The sequence below is a fragment of the Gadus morhua genome, unplaced genomic scaffold, assembly GCF_902167405.1.
Source record: "Gadus morhua unplaced genomic scaffold, gadMor3.0, whole genome shotgun sequence".
Classification (NCBI taxonomy): domain Eukaryota; kingdom Metazoa; phylum Chordata; class Actinopteri; order Gadiformes; family Gadidae; genus Gadus; species Gadus morhua.
Window position 1 is genome coordinate 158,456 of NW_021963958.1, and position 8,646 is coordinate 167,101.

The window sequence follows — 8,646 nt, forward strand, 5'->3', positions numbered from 1 at the left end:
GACAGATAAAGAACGACAGTGCTACCCTTTACGTTTCATTTGATAAAAATGTTATGTTATCTTCCCATGATGACTGATGAAAAATAACAGTTTTACCCCTTATACTTTTTTTTCATGACGACCAATAAAAAAGCGACAGTGTTTCCCCTTATGTTTTTTTCATGACGACCAATAAAAAACAACAGTGTTACCCCTTGTGTTGTTTTTCATGGCGACCAATAAAAAACGACAGTGGTACCCCTTATGTTTTTTTTCATGGCGACCAATAAAAACAGGAGTGGTTTATAGTGGCTTATATTTTATTTGACATGGACTTTTTTTTTTTTCTTTTACAAATATGTTTTTTTTCATGACGACCAATAAAATACGACAGTGTTACCCCTTATATTCTATTTGACAAAGTCAACAGTATTACCCCTTATGTTTTTTTTCATGACGACCAATAAAAAACAATAGTGTTACCCCTTATTTTTTTATTCATGACGACCAATAAAAAAACAACAGTGTTACCCCTTATGTTTTTTTTCATGACGACAAATAAAAAGTGACAGTGTTACCCCTTATGGGTTTTTCATGACCACAGATAAAAAACGACGGTGCTACCCTTTAGGTTTCATTTGATAAAAACGACAGTGATACCCCTTATGTTATTTTCCCACATGATGACTGATGAAAAACAAGTGTTACCCCTTATGTTTTTTTTCATGACGACTAATGAAAAACAACAGTGTTACCCCTTATGTTTTTTTTCATGATGACCAATAAATGACAACAGTGGTACCCCTGTCAACTTTTTTTCGGGGATCCGAACCTGAGCTGTTTAGAGTATTAACCTCCGAACTTATCAATGCACCATCAAGACACCGAATACAGTCATCACAATGGTTATACTTGACTTTATAATTCGCATGAAATAGAAAAATGAGTCTTCCAACAGAGTACATCAACCGGACTTGAACCCCGGTCTCGAGGGGGTTAGCTCACAGCTCTCTCCACTTCCCACTGAGATTTGTAATTCAAATAAGTCTGAGGTTATATATGACATCATAGCAATACGTTTAAAATTAAAGATATTGTGTTTTCCACAGAAATTGAGCCGCGGTCTCCAGTGGGTTAGGCAGAGTGCACTCCACTGCACCACAATACACAATAATCAATCATCAATGAAGAGGATATACATGACATTAAAATGTATGTGTGTATTTCTATTATTTCCTTTTTCTTTTTTTTTCGTGACGACCGATAAAAAACGACAGTGTTACCCCTTATATTTTATTTGACAAAGACAACAGTGTTACCCCTTATGTTTTTTTCATGACGACCAATAAAAAACAACAGTGTTACCCCTTATGTTTATTTCATGACGGCCGATAAAAAACAACAGTGTTACCGCTTGTGTTTTTTTTCATGACGACCAATAAAAAACAGTGTTACCCCTTATGTTTTTTTTCATGATGACCAATAAAAAACGACAGTGTTACCCCTTATTGTTTTTTTCATGACGACCAAAGAAAAACGACAGTGTTACCCCTTATTGTTTTTTTCATGACGACCAAAGAAAAACGACAGTGTCACCCCTCATGTTTCATTTGGTAAATACGACAGTATGTTTTATTCAATACATTTCAACAGTGTTACCCCTTATGGGTTTTTCATGACGACAGATAAAAAACGACAGTGTTACCCTTTACGTTTCATTTGATAAAAACGACAGTGTTACCCCTTATGTTTTTTTGACATGATGACTGATGAAAAACAACAGTGGTACCCCTGTCAACGTTTTTGCGGGGATCCGAACCTAAGCTAGTTAGAGTGTTAACCTCCGAACTTATCAATGCACCATCAAGACACCGAATAAAGTCATCACAATGGTTATACTTGACTTTAGAATTCGCATGAAATAGAAATAAGAGTCTTCCAAAAGCGGACATCAACCAGACTTGAACCCCGGTCTCCAGGGGGTTAGCTCACAGCTCTCTCCACTTTCCACTGGGATATGTAACTTGTTAATGTCTGAGGTTATATATGATATGATGAGTGCAATAGACATGATAGCATTACGTTTAAAATTAAAGATATTGTGTTTTCCCCAGAAATTGAGCCACGGTCTCCAGTGGGTTAGGCAGACTGCACTCCACTGCACCACTGAGGCGATGACAATACACAATAATCAATCATCAATAAAGAGGATATACATGACATTAACATGTATGTGTGTATTTCTATTATTTCCCTCATGTTTTTTTTCATGACAAGCAATAAAATACGACACTGTTACCCCTTATATTTTATTTGACAAAAACTACAGTGTTACCCCTTATGTTATTTTTCATGACGACCAATATAAAACAACAGTGTTACCCCTTATGTTTATTTCACGACGGCCGATAATAAATGACAGTTACCCCTTAAGCTTTTCTTCTTGACGACCAATAAAAAACGACAGTGTTACCCCCTGTTTTATTCGATACATTTCGACAGTGTTACCCCTTATGGGTTCTTCATGACGACAAATAAAAAACAACAGTGTTACCCATTATGTTTCATTTGATGAAAACGACAGTGTTACCACTTATGTTATTTTCCCATGATGACTGATGAAAATCAACAGTGTTACCCCTTATATTTTATTTGACAAGGACAATTTTTTTTCATGTCAAGCAATAAAAAACGACAGTGTTACCCCTTATCTTTTTTTCATGACGACCAATAAAAAACGACAGTTTCCCCCCTCATGTTTCATGTGATAAAAACGACAGTGTTACCCCCTATGTTTTATTTGATACATTTCGAGTGTTACCCCTTATGGGTTTTTCATGACGACCAAAGAAAAATGACAGTGTTACCCCTTATGTTTTTTTTCACGACGACCAAAGAAAAATGACAGTTTCACCCCTCATGTTTCATGTGATAAAAACGACAGTGTTACCACCTATGTTTTATTCGATACATTTCGACAGTGTTACCCCTTATGGGTTTTTCATGACAACAGATAAAAAACAACAGTGTTACCCTTTTTTTTCTTCTTCATGACGACCAAAGAAAAACAACAGTGTCATAGATCGCTAACTAGCAGAGAGTTGTAAGCACTTTCCACCCTTTTCAGTAGAGGAATCTTGCATCCGGTGCAAGTGACTTAGTCACTGGCGCATGTGTCGTTTCTAGTTTACAACTGGCGCAGAGCGTTCTTTTCCCACCAAAAGAACTAGGGAATGATCTTGCGCCCCAAGGGGCGGTTCGGCGAAAGGAGGAGGCGTGTTCTGGCGCAAACGGTATTTTGCCGTTTCTGAATACCATTGCGCTACTGACCAGGAAATACCTGGTTTAAAGTCAGTGGCGCGTTGTTCAGATGCTATTTTAAGGGCGCATGCATACATGCGCATGTGATGCATACGGATTGCTTGTGCACCTCGCGCATACACTTTGCTTCTCTCACCTACACGGAAAGCAGTTCCCATTTTTGCAAACCATCAGTGGTGTATAAAGTACTCAAAAGCCATACTTAAGTAAAAGTACAGATACCTTACTGGAAAATTACTTAAGTAAAAGTAAAAGTCAGCTTTTAGAATAGTACTTAAGTAAAAGTATTAAAGTATCTGATCTTTACTGTACTTAAGTATCAAAAGTACTTTTCTGATATTAAATGTACTTAAGTACTGAAAGTAAAAGTACAAGTAACTGCTGTTAATAAAAAAGCAAAGGGTCAGAATTTTGAGAATAAGTAAGGAATAATCACAGAGGCCGGGCAATAAACAGTTTGATATGCCCGGCTCGTGGACGGCTTACCGCCCGAGACGAAGTCGAGGTCGGTAACCTTCCGCGAGCCGGGCATATCAAACAGTTTATTGCCCTGCCTTGAGGTGATTATTCTGTTTATTCTACTTTGCGCCAATACGCACATATACAGCGTATTGAAGTGTATAAGATAGTGTTGTAATACTGCGTGTACAAACCAGCCTGATACAAATAGTAGAATTTTGATAGCCCTTGCCCTCGTCCTGTATTTGTGTGTTGACAGTCGTAGGAGTTTTGATCGACGTAGCAACAGAAACTAAGCAAGGGGGCTTTGCGAACGTGCGCTGGGACAGCTGATTCGCCAAACAGGCTCGCAGTCTGTGTTCTACCACAGTCCCCGACGTTATTCTCATATCTCTCATGATTCTTTTTTTTTTTTCTAAAGATGAGTTGATTTTGTAACGAGTAACGAAGGTTTCAAGGGAAATGTAGCGGAGTAAAAGTATCCGTTTTCTTCGCAAAATGTAGCGAAGTAAAAGTAAAAGTACAGAGAAATATAAGTAGTAAAGTAAAGTACAAATATCCAAAAAAACTACTTAAGTACAGTAACAAAGTATTTCTACTTTGCTACTATACAACACTGCAAACCATACATAATGACAAGGGAAATAAAATATTACCACACAAGGAAAATCATTGTGGTGTCCATAAAGATAAAGTTAATAGGCATAAATCTAGCGTACACATTTACCCAAATTATTCACGCGAATGGTAGCAGGCGTAATGACGGATCAAATTAACCTGGTTGACCAATAGTGGCAAGAGACACATGTATATAAGGACACCTGTCAAAGTGGGTTGTCCTTCAAGAATCAGGAACCACAATTCTGAAGACTGCGAAATAAATTCTGAAGACTGCGAAATCACCTTCTGTAAGTCCATTTAAAACCTTACTCTGCAACTTACCAGTTTAGTTGAGGTTGCTCATAATTTTTCTATTGCACAGTGGAATGGAATACGTCTTGGGACAGAGGATCAGACGCCGGGGGGAGAGGGTCTACCGGCCCAGACACACCTAACTCTCCCTGAGTGAGGAGGAATGCAGGCGTAAGCTACGCCTGACCCGTCAGGCTGTCACAGATATCTGCCATCTCCTGGCAGATGAGCTGGGGACTGATGCACGCTGTCCCTATGCCCTCCCCGTTGCAGTGAAAGTTACAGCGGCACTGCATTTCTATGCATCTGGGTCGTTCCAGCATCCCCTTAGTTCTATTGGACGCATTTCACAATCGGCAATAAGTTCGGCTATACATGCAGTTACGTCAGGTCGAGTCCGACACGCTGGGGAATACATCAAATTCCCCGTTACACCTGACAGCCAGGAAAGAACAAAGCAAGAGTTTTGGACCAAGTATGGGTTCCCTGGCGTCCTTGGTGCTATAGACTGCACCCATGTGCAGCTACGTGCCCCATCAGTAAACGCACTCGTATACATAAACCGGAACGGAACTCATTCGATTAATATCCAAGTCATTTCCGATGCTAATTGTAGAATAAATAATGTCTTTGCTAATTACCCTGGCTCAAGCCATGACTCTTTCATATTGGCAAACTCGACCATTCCTGCCATATTCGAGGGGAATCCTCCCTTGGATGGGTGGCTGTTATGGGACAACGGCTATCCGTTGAAGACATGGCTCATGACCCCATTTCTTATGCCAGCAACAGTGCGCGAAATTGTATTCAACAGGAAACACACACAAACAAGCAGTGTAATTGAACGTACATTCGGAATACTGAAAATGCGCTTCAGGTGTTTGGATAGGTCAGGTGGTACTTTACAGTATGGTCCTCAAAAAGTCGCAGCATTCTTTGTGGCATGTTGTGTTTTACACAACATTGTCATGAATCATGGATGTGTCGATGACATTAATGAGGATAGATTAGAGGACTTAATGAGACGTGATGCTGAACTGCATGTGCCGATGCCATTACGTCCAAATGCCCCAGCAGCAGCAGGGGAGAGGAGAGCTCATCTGTCAGAGGAGCTGCATCGTATATTGTGAGGTAAGCAAGCTAATGACATCTCCGCTCTATTGTTTAGCTACATTGTACAATTATTACCATGCATTCATAACCTTGTGATTCAGAGAAAGAAAAACATCGGAATGTCCTTGAGAATTTTTTTATTCGACTTGACCAAATGTTCGTAGGCGTAAATGAAGAAAAAAAATACAAAACGAAAAATTGCAAAGAATTGAAGGAGATTTAGCCGAAAAATTAATTATTTTCTCACTCCTCTGAACCTTTCTTGGCGTGCGCCTGGCAAATCCGCCATCATAATAGCAATCCGCCATGGAACAAGCGCCGATCGCTCTTAAAGGGGATGCGAGAAAACGCTCTGATTGGTTCATTGCACGTTACGCCCAAACCACACCTACGGGTAATTAGGCTGCTTCAGACCAACCCTTTTGACGCTTGCGCCGCGGAGGAAGTGTCATTTATCCGCCTGTAAAATAGCGATAGCGCCGTAGAACCGCCCACAAAGCTACTTGCGCTTTGCGCTTCCCACTTGCGTTTCAGACCGTTAAAATAGGGCCCTAGGACTCAAACAATAGAAGAACAGTCCCTTACATGAACACAATAAACACAAGGACTCAAACAATAGAAGAACAGTCCCTTACATGAACACAATAAACACAAGGACTCAAACAATAGAAGAACAGTCCCTTACATGAACACAATAAACACAAGGACTCAATCAATAGAAGAACAGTCCCTTACATGAACACAATAAACACAAGGACTCAATCAATAGAAGAACAGTCCCTACATGAACACAATAAACACAAGGACTCAAACAATAGAAGAACAGACCCTTACATGAACACAATAAACACAAGGACTCAAACAATAGAAGAACAGTCCATTACATGAACACAAGGACTCAATCAATAGAAGAACAGTCCCTTACATGAACACAATAAACACAAGGACTCAAACAATAGAAGAACAGTCCCTTACATGAACACAATAAACACAAGGACTCAAACAATAGAAGAACAGTCCCTTACCTGAACACAGTAAACTAAAGGACTTAAACAATAGAAGCAGCAGACATTAGTAATCATAAACAGGTGTGCACATATCTTTAATAACTGAACATGTTCTGCGGCTGTGTTGTCATCACAACATGATCTATAGCTTTTCCCAGACCGCTGGCATTATGAATATAATATCAAATTTGCTTTAAAGCAGGTTCCATGTTTGGCTTATCAAAATATAAACTGATATCAGAGCCCTTTAGTATGGAACTGTTAACGTCTCAAAATAGACACAATATTGTGGCAAAAGTTGTCTAGATTTACCATCAATCGGCCACCTTTGGTCAGAGGATGCCCCCCCCCCCCCCTGTGTGTGTGTGTGTGTGTGTGTCTGTGTGTCTGTGTGTGTGTGTTAATATACAAGTGTGTATATGTTAATATATGCGTGTGTGTGTGTTACTATATGTGTGTGTGTTAATATATGCAAGTGTGTGCTAATATGTGTGTTTGTGTTCATGTGAGAGAGATGAGGAGAGAGTGGGCGAGCGAGAGACTATAACGGCCACAGAGACGCTGAATCATCCCTGCTACTCCTCCAGAACCCAAACCCCGGGAGGAGGTCCTCCTGGGTGAAGGAGGAGCAGAAGGTGTGGAGGTGTGTCAGTGTGTCTGAGGACCCTCCTCCACCTGGGGACACTCTGTAGAAGGACAGAGAGCCAGCAGGCCGGTCCAGATACACTCCTACTCTTGTAGAGCCATCGGGGCGGAGACGTATGGCTGTTTCTTTACCGTTGTACCGGGCAGAGTAACGATCATCATCATTACAATCAAGACTCCAGGACTTGTTGTTCCATCCAAGCCCGCTGTCACCACCCCGTCCTCTCCTTGTGATTCCTCTGTATGTCACTCCTATCTGAACCCGTCCTTCCCACTCTACCTCCCAGTAACAGCGGCCAGTCAGAGCCTCTCTACCCAACACCTGGGGCCAGGAGTCAAATCTGTCTGGGTGATCCGGATACGACTGGTCCTCTCTAACCCGCGTCACCTTCCCGTTGTCCTCAGACAGAGAGAGGTCTCTGTAGGCCGTGTTGGGGTCCAGTGTGAGGTCACAGGCATCTGAGGGAGAACCAGACATGATGAGCTGCTGAACCGCTCTTCATCATCAACTTCAGTACAGTTCTCCTGCATTCTTCTTCTTCCTTTGTCACGTTCATCTACTCTACAAGCATTAACATAGAAAGACTAAATCATATCAGAGCTACTATAGAGGACTAGTGTGCTATAGCTTTAGAAATAGTTGTGAACATTGTTTATAAGATCATTTAAGTTAAACTTAAATGTAAATCCCATGTGTGTGAGAGTGGCTGTCCCATTCAAACATTGAAGCCTAGAAAAATGTATAAACTGAATCTATGCAATATTTACACAACATACACATATTATGCATCAAAACGTTCAGCATGATGAGCATGATTCATCCTCTGTAATATCTATAGTCAACATACTTTTCAAGATATTAGACTTTGAAAGGTTCCGATACGCATCCATTGTAATCCACCTGTGTAAACAACAGACTGAACCAGCTGAGCTCACATACAGGCTGGAAACTAACTGTTGATACCATAGAACTGGTTCATACATACTATACATAGACATGTACTCATACGTACACACACCTATAACAAACATACTAGACATAGATCAACACAGGGAAACATAGCTACACAAACGTATACACAAGTCCACATGTGAATGACGGACGTCACCTCCTGCTGTGTGGATTGACTTTCCATCTCAATAGTGAGTGTGTGAGGTGATGAATCAAACAGACACTTACACTTCTTTAGAGCTGGTTCCAGCCTCCACA